The sequence below is a fragment of the Equus asinus genome, chromosome X (assembly GCF_041296235.1).
Source record: "Equus asinus isolate D_3611 breed Donkey chromosome X, EquAss-T2T_v2, whole genome shotgun sequence".
In the NCBI taxonomy this organism is placed as follows: domain Eukaryota; kingdom Metazoa; phylum Chordata; class Mammalia; order Perissodactyla; family Equidae; genus Equus; species Equus asinus.
Window position 1 is genome coordinate 3,757,874 of NC_091820.1, and position 9,308 is coordinate 3,767,181.

General features: G+C 43.9%; 1 protein-coding gene across 4 annotated transcripts in view; it reads right to left on the bottom strand.

Moving 5' to 3' along the window:
- NLGN4X (neuroligin 4 X-linked) overlaps positions 1–4,659 on the bottom strand; it is a 291,678-nt gene extending 287,019 nt beyond the window's left edge. The window contains exon 1 of one of the 4 annotated variants that reach the window (XM_044768194.2): positions 4,173–4,659. The gene's annotated coding sequence lies outside the window, so the exon portion shown is untranslated. Of the gene's footprint in view, positions 1–3,307; positions 3,537–4,172 lie in introns of those variants that run through there. The other 3 variants (XM_044768193.2, XM_070502561.1, XM_070502562.1) reach the window with 3 other exon arrangements.
- Positions 4,660–9,308: the final 4,649 nt, after the last annotated feature.

Genomic DNA, 9,308 nt, shown 5'->3' on the forward strand with positions numbered 1-9,308 from the left:
ATAAAATAATTCTATCAACAAGTTGCATTATTGACAATACTCAACCATGTAATAAAGGTTTAAAACATGGAGTACCAATTAAAATGGAAAAATGTTAAACAGAGGCCAGACCCCATGCACTTGAACGTTTACTTTTATTTGAACGGTCTCTAGGTTTTTGTTGTGATCCAGGCATAAGAGCACTACATATAAAGAGTTCTTAAAGAGACCCTTGCACAGTCTGAAAACAACGGAACGTGCCTGGTTAGTAAGCACTCTCATCTTTGTGCAGAAACCAGAACCTTTCCACAAATTACTACAAAGAAAAAAAAATAAAAAGGCCAAGTTCAGAAATTAAAAAAAAAAAAAAAACCCATACACTTATTATTAGTCTGTGTCCCAGGCCCAAACAATGAACTTTCAAATACCCTCAAGTCTATTCACCTGTAAATTTAATAGCATCCCTATACCTTCTCTATCCACCTTAGGCAGCAATCGATTACTTATCAAGTATCTTTTATATTCTTAGATTTGGGTAAAAATTAACTGGACCGATAGTTTTAGGGCCAAATGTACATTCAGCATTATTTTCTTTTAAAAAATTACAAAGGAAAACAACAATTCCTCCACCCAGGAAAAATATGTCAAAACACCTTAAAAACAGCATCAAAGCACAGTCATTATTAGGAAAATGTAATTATCATTAAATCTCTGCTCGAAATCATTCTGGTTTCCAAAAAATCAAACGTCTCATTTGAATCCAGTGATTAAAACTGATGAAGTAATTTTCCACTTGTTACAATTGGCTTGATTGTTTTCTTACATGTCAAGGAAGATACTTTTTTAAATTGCCATATATATATATATATATATATATATATATATATATATATATTCAACTACATTTCCTAGGGTAATAGAACACTGAACTTCTAATCTGGAAAAACATATTTGCAGACGCCTCTGAGAAATTTTTATGTTTTTAATTTGGGGACAAATTTTAAAAATCTAGATTTTTTTTCTGGAAATAAGGGATGGATGCAACCATGTGCCATTATCCCCCTCCCAACCACCTTCTGTCCATCTACACATGGATGTTTATCCTGAGGATTTTCAGGATTGCTGTTAACCTCTTCCCACAGCCAACCAAGGCATGAAATAATTCTTCACTCCCCTAATCTGGCCCTACAGAAATGCAGGTTTCTGTGCAATCTGATCATTTCTCCCGGCTTTGCTATCCTCTAGGAAAACGCTAAGCATCTCCATTCAAAGCAGGCAGCTCTCTTAGCAGCTGAGGTTGCTTTGTTCTGCTGGAAAGTCAGGTCTTTACATGCTTACCTAATCTAGCTGAAGAAAGTACCTAACGTACTTCTACGTGGCCTGCAGAACGCCTGCACAAACTGGAAATTCTTCTTCAGGATAACTAGGTCTCCCCAAACTTTTTCTTTTTTTCCCTCTGCATCCTTCAAATCATAGTAAGTGCTAACTCTGAGGAGGGAGCTAGCTCGTGCCACCTCCCAATAGAAAACAGTTAAATGCAGTGCGCTCTGGATGTGGAAGCCCTGGCAGCACTGAATCCCTTCAGAAAGCATAGGCTAGGAGCACAGACACCCGTTCCCCCCAACTGACCAAACAGAAAAAATCAAATCAAAAGAAGAATCCATACCACCACCTTGTGGATTCTGCTCGCAAGAACAGCACCTGCTTACTTCGATAACCCCCACCCATCAACCCTCACCCCAAATTTCTTAAGTTGGATCCAAATGACAGATTGGGATCCGCCGTCCTCGTTCACCCTAGACTCGCCCTGGCGCTGGGTTTAATTCATTACCCGCACACCCAGCGGTGGCGCAAGCTGCGAGCCACCGCCACCCCCTGGACCCCCAACGTTGCCTCTCGCACCCCGACCCCGCCAGCTCTGAAATAGCAACCCAGTGGCTCTGAAAATAAATAAAAAGAGGCCCACACTTGCCAGTCGGTTCAGAGGAAGGAGTCAGAGAAAAGGAAACCTGCAACCAGAAAAAAAAAAAAAAAAAAAAAAAATCCGTTGGGATGGAGCGGGAGGGATGCAGAGAACGCTCTCCAGGCGCCCCTGGCCCTCCAAGCGGGAAATCTGTTCCCAGGGTGGTCCCAGCCAGGCCCCGGAGGTGCAGGGGTTGGAGTGACCCTCGGCTCCGGCCCCCGCCGCGCCGGGAAGAAAGGGGGCTGTGTCTGGCGGCGAGCAGGCGGCGGAAGGGTGCGCCGGGCCCAGGACTGCGCCGGGCACTGCGATCCGCGGGCCCAAAGGCCAGGGTGCTGACAGGAGACCATCTCCCACCCCCTCCCCCCCACCACTCCCGCCGAGGAAACCGAGCCTACCACTTCTCTCAGGGGCAAAAGAGCCGAAGCAGGCTGGGGGGCAGGAGGGGAAAAAGGGGGCGTCCAGGAGACTGAAGGATGCCAGCACGCCCAAGAGAGGCGGCAGGCGTCCTGGAAGCCGGAGCAGGAGAGAACGACCGTGGGGTGGGGGGGCGGAGGCGGGGACCTCGGCCTCTCCTCCCACCACAAGCCCTCGACCCCCGCATCATCTGCAGTAGAGCGAGACATCCCCCCCAACCACCCGCGCCCGCGCGTCCGCAGGTCAGGCCCCGCGAATGCGGGCGCAGGCCAGGGGCGCCTCGACCGCGGCCTTGGGGAGGGGGCGGGCCTCAAGTTCACTTGTTTTTTCCATGATGTCACAGCCCCTCGCCCACCCCCCTTCCCCCATTGCTCCCCCGACCCCAGGCTGCGGGCTTGGCGGACCTTCGCTATCATTTCTGCCCACTGGAGTGTGAGCGGGCCAGGCCGAGCCACGCGGGAATGGAGGTGGAGGGAGGTGTCGAGATGAAATCGGCCGGGTAAAGCATTGGGGTTCCGGGGGGTGGGATTTGAAGCGCGGGACGGCAGAGAGCTTTGGGATCGAGGGGATTGTTTGTTAGGCTGCCCAAGGCTATGGGGGTGGTCCGCATATAGGAACTGACTCCCCAGACCCCCGCCCCCGCCTCGCTCAAGGGGACTGGTTGGCCGTACGCCCTACGGGCTCTGCTCCCGGGAACGAGGGTTCTCCGTGGGCACCAGCTGGGGCTTCGCAGCCCCTGAGACCCGGGCTAGGGCGCCCGGCACCCGTCGCCGCAGCCACCAACTTTTGTGGTCCTCTGGAAAAGCGGGCAGCTCGGGGATGGTTCAGGCGGCAGCCGCGTGCCACTCGGAAATGTCCAGGCCAGACCCAAAGGCTCCTGAAGAAGCAAAACCACCAGCCCCCAACCCCCGCCGCCTTCCGCCGCTTGCCTCCCCTCTAACCCACACGCACGGGAAAAGAGGGGCAGGTAGCCCGCTCCCCAGCTTTGCAGAAACAGCGCTAAACTACCGTCATTTCGTCTTCGCCCGGGGTCTCTGGCTCGCCCGGGTTGCTCTCCTGCAAACCCAGCCAGGTCCTAATCAATCACGTGCGTTATTTCGTGCATCACACAAGCCGTCATCTTATCCGAAGCCAGCAGAGGAAGGAGGAGAAAAAAACCGCTTAATGCAACACCAGCCAAGCCTGTTTTCCTTTTTTCTCTCTGGTTAACCCAAAAAAAGCACCCCAGGAGGTGGTAGCTGACAGTTTCCTTAAAGCAGAAGCAGGGAAAAAAAGCCCCTGGTTGCTCACAGTTTGCAGAAGTCGTCCTGCCTTCTCCATCGCCAGTCCCGGTTTGCAGAGAACTGGCGCTTTGCTCCTTCTCTCCCTGTACTGCAGATATATATTTTTTTCTCCTCTCCCCGCCACACTCTTCTGTTTATTTGTATGTAAGACAGCGCTACTTTGTAAACATATCACACACGGCCCCAGAGCCGTTCAAATAGCTGATTGCAGCAAAACGCTTCGAAACCACGGTGGTCCCGATTTTTTAAGTCCAAAAAAATATCAAATGGTGTCTGTCGAGACGTGCATGAAGCTTGCACAGGACACACCGTACACACATGTCCACACTCCCACCCACACCTAAAAAATGGAGCGACAGATGGGAGAAAGTCCCATCCAAATTTTTAAAATAAAAGAGAAAATGTCAGATTAAGTGAAGCTCAAACGTTTGCAGCCAGGCTTATCACCTCTAGCTGGGGAGCACAGACAAGTCAAAATGTTTAAAAGGCTTAAAAATAAATAACCCAGAGGCACATCTTAAAACAGCACCTACCTCAGCTGTGGAAAAGCTGCATCGGCTGTAAATGTTCCTTTTACACATCCAGCTTTTTCTAGGGAACCCAGATGGAGGGTATGATTCAGGAGGATGTATTTAGTCCAGGCACCTTTGCTTTCTCGAATCCCAACTAGAATTGCTCCTCCAAAGGAATGTGAGGACCACCGACAGCGACCCCGCCGTTTGGAGGAAACTCGTTGTTTCTGTCGTAAATAGTCTTCTGGTCAGGAAGAAAAAGGAACACAGTCGGAGCAGGAAGGGCAGAGCTAGGTCTGAATAAGAGCTCTGTACTGAGAGACAGAGACGGGTTTGGGAGGAAGAGAGACTGGAGAGAGAGGTCCTGATGTCTCCCTGCTCCCCTCTGCTATTGGACCAAACTGAATGAAATTTACAAAGCCAGCAGCCAATAGATCTCCGCAGTCGGCTTCATCACTACAGAAACCACATCCACAGCTACAAGCGAATGGAAAGAGCCGCTAATCCCAGTGCAAACCAGCTGTAACAGAGAGATTCCTCGTGCCAGGATGGGGAACAGGTGAGCGTGGCACACAGGTTCACCATGCCAGAAGCACACAGGGGAGCTTCTGCTCTGGCTTCTCTGCACCTTTTCAATACCCTCGACACCAAACAGGCTACAGTATTTGCAAACATCTTTAACTCTGTGGGGTCGTGCTCTGAGTGCCAGCAATATAGAGCTATTCCCCAGCGGTCAGGCTGACAAATGTGTTACTCTTTCTGGGTGTTACTGAGGTTATATTGGAAAGCGATGTGTGTACATATACACATATATATATATTTTGGCAGCAAAATTAGAATGAAGATCTGTAAAGAACAGGAACCTCTCTTAAGCCCAGTTGTAGGGTTGATGTCTTTGTTTCTTTTCTTATACAGTAGTGGTTTTGATGAATACAATATTGCAGATGTTGCTAGGATTGGCCAGTTATTTTTAGATACCCCTCTTCACTTTTGGGGTCCAGGAGTTTATCTTTCCTGGTCAACTTTAAGTTTGTAACATGACCCGGTACTGATCATTGGGTTGGAGGGAGTTGGCTTTAAATGGGCAGTGTCTGAAGTCCCTAACTGATAAATCAGGGAACGGTGTAGAGTGTTGTGGCAATATGAACATAGATTCTAAAAGTAGATCGCTTGGGTTCAAGTTGCATATGACCTTAGGTGTGTATTTAAAAGCTTTGTGTCCATTTCTGCAACTGTAAATTGGGCAAGATGAAAGTAATGACCTCATAATATTATTGTGATATGGGCTGAGGTAATACAGCACTCAACATGCAAGAAGTTCTAAATAAATATTTGCTTTTTTAAGAAATTATTTCACAGGGCTATGAATTTATTTATTGAAGGAGAAGGATAATGCCGCCTACCCATAGCACATTCTCACAATTGCTTCTCATTAAGGCAGCAAACAGGCCTCCAACGTGCTGCAATTATTTGTTGTGATGGTACAATTAGAGGTTTTTCACATGTTTTAAGAGACAGATTCCTGGGGGACATGACCAATAATGAGGGATGTGATGAACACTGGAGCAGGGGACCTAATTTCACGTCAAGTGTCTACTCTTGCTGACTTTGGCTTGTTGGAAAAGCTGTAGCGTTCTGTGCATCTTAAGCAATAGATCTATTAAACAGTGGTTAAAATAGCTCTCTTGTGGGTTCCTTGGGATGATTAAATGAGATAACATGTATGAAAACACCCGTTACCAAAAAGAGATATATATAAACTCATATATATACATGTAGATGTGTATATATTCATCAAAACCATTACATATACATATGATAGAGAGAGCTACCTTTTTTTGTTTTGAGGAAGATTAGCCCTGAGCTAACATCCACCACCAATCCTCCTCATTTTGCTGAGGAAGATTGGCCCTGAGGTAGCATCCATGCCCATCTTCCTCTACTTTATATGTGCGATGCTTGCCACAACATGGCTTGATTAGTGGTGTGTAGGTCCGCACCAGGGATCTGTACCAGTGAACCTTGGGCTGCTGAAGTGGAGTGTGGGAACCCAAGCACTACGCCACCAGGCCAGCCCCTAGAGAGGGCTACTTTTAATCACTCTTTACATATGTATAATATATACACAAAATAGATACATATATCAATAATATAAGAAACATATATGTTTCTTGTCCCTGGATATTTAAAATCCACTAACATAATAGTATTGTTGATAAACAGCTTTTCCCCCAAATCACTGACTTACGTAGATATAGATGCAAAAATATAGATATAGATATAGATATTTCCCAAAGTAGAGTTTAGAAGCAGAGCCTTAACTTGAACACAATAATTTATAGCAGGCCAGAAAGTCATAGGCTTTGCCAAGAATGAATTAATTGACTGATTTATAAATTCATCAAGCAGTTTTTGAGCACAGACATAGTCCTAAGCACTGAAAATGCATTTGAGAGTAAGATACATCCATTTATTTTTGAAGAGCCATATAGTCTCATGCATAAGGTAGCCAAGAGCATAAGAAGAAAAATGCAATTAAAGAAGGTGTGAAAAAGTCCTGTAGTATGAATTCCTAGGGATCCATGGAGGTGGAACTGATGAAGCAAGGATCTTCAGAGGAAGTGTTCTCAGCAGAGAAAGAATGGTAAATAGATATTGATCAGATGCAGAAGTTGAGAAAAAAGCCATGGCAACAGTCTGGATAAAGGCATAGAAGCAAGAATCTGTATGTGGGGATTTGAAATACAGAGGGTTTGGTATGAGCAGGGCATAGAGTGTGAAAAGACAAGAAATTACACAAGATGGGGAAGAAGTGTTCTGAGACCTGTCTGTGAGGACCCTGAATGCCATGTGGAAAGGTGGAATTTATCCAGGAGGCAGTGGGGAGCCAATCATTTCTTTTAAGCAGGTGATAGGGAGGAATAATCAGATTTATTTCAGGACAATCACTCTGGTGGCAATATGGAGAATGAGTTGGAGGGGAGAAGATTGAAAGTGAAGGAAATATTTTCTGAGACTGTTGCAAGGATGGACGTCCCAGGGAAATGACATCATGAATAAAAGAGAGAAAGAGAAGAAGAAAAGGACATGGCAATTGGTATGGGTAAGAGAGGTCATTTCTAAATACATTAAGGCAGCATAAAAAAGTGAACTTGGGTAGGGAAAGTTTAGGTTCACGGGCAAAACCTTCACGTTTGTCTTAGTATATGGGTGGTTTGGTCGAGTAGCAGATCTCTACCATGAGATACGTTACCTGGGAGGGGGGGCTGGCAAACACATTTTCATTTCTGTCTGAATGATCTTATTGAGATTTTTAAAAAAATACTCAAGCAGACAAAGGAATTATTTTAAGAAAAAGCGAATGTATAATTTTAGGGGTTTATAATTTTCTCTAATCCTAATTATACGAGACCAGGATTGGAAGAAGGAGAACCAAACACATCATTTCATAACTCTTGGGAGAACAGGTTGTAATACAGTGAATAGAGTTATAAAGTTTTAAATCAGGGAATCTTGGAAGAGATAGGGGACAATTCTTCATGCTTCCATTTGAAATCTAATTATGGAGCATGGCGAGATGGAGAAACATGTCATGAAAAGATAGAAAACAAGAGAGGGCGGAGAAGGACCCATTGATATATGAACTGGGTTTGGTATAAGAGAGCTGGAAGGCATCTGAGAAATACTCTGTACTGTACTACTGCTCTCTCTGATGAGTCCATCTTCTTATCTCCATCGACCGCATTCTGATATAATGTCCGTGTTCCTGTGAGGATGACACGATTAACCCTAATTGCAATATTGGTTAAGCCAGGGAGGCTTTGGGGTAATACTAACTCGTATTGGCTCTTTTGATACAATGGTTAAAACAAAACAGAAATACGATTAAGTAGAATAATCCTTATTAGTACAATAGTAATATATACTATTTTATTAATCACCACACACTCTTGGAGATATAAATATGTTTGACATCCAAGGTGCTTAAAATTTAATAAGGTGATAAATCAAGTTCTTCAGTTACTAAAATTCAAGGTACTATAAAGTATATGCCATCTTAGAAGCATACGAGAGGCATAGTGTGTTTCCTATAGAGATGATGAGAAAATCCGTCAGAGATAAGGTTTCAGAGCAGAGATGGAAATCATTCCAAGTAAACAAATTCTGGAAAAAAATAAATGAACATTGAGTAAGGTAAGAAAGTTCCATGTGCCTAAAGTTCAGCCAGGTAGCTTGCTAAAACAAAAAATCTATGCTCTTGGAACTCAATAGGAGGACTCAGATTTAGCAGGCCTTGTGTTCTGGGAATCTGCATTTGTAGGGACACCGTGCTAAGTGAGTCTTTTGTAGGTAGTCCTTAAACGCTGAAAGTGCTAATGGTGATGAGTTGATGGTGGGTTCATAGTATAATGAAATCCTCGTGGGCTGGAGTCTGCTCCTGGTCTCTTGAAGCCTTTGTCCTTCCGACTCTGTTATTTCAAACCCATCAAACACCATTAATTATGTAACAGGCATACACTGTACAGAGAGATGCTCTGTGCTGACTCTCTATCTGATTATTGTAAATTCTTTCCCTAGTTATTATTTCATCACTGGGCATGATTAGTCTAAATGACTTTTAAATGGCCCTGATTTTTAAAAAGTATTCAAGATCCTGAACTTCACTACATTCATTGAGGATGAGAAACCCATTAACTATTGCTTTTGTGTGAAAACCAAGGATATTGAATCCCAAATAAATGGCCTCAAAGAGGTAGAGTTCCTTTTTAAACGACATTTTGAAGCAACTGGTCCACTGGTATTGCCTAAGACTTTTCATGAAAATCTTTCACAATGTCTATGTCCCTTCGACAAATAACTACACATAGTACACTTCAAAATTATGAAAACTAAAATTTCCTCTCTCCATGTTACTTAGAAAAAATATATATATATAAATATACACATGTAGTACACAATATTGAAATATGTATTTATACATAAAATAGAGAGGAATTACATATAATATATATTATATATAATGTTACATATAATGCTGTATATTATATATAATACATAGATATATATTATATATAAATATTATGTTATATATTTTTATATAACCCCTGTATATTTTATGTATAAATGCTGGTTGATTCATACCTGATTCTGCCCCTA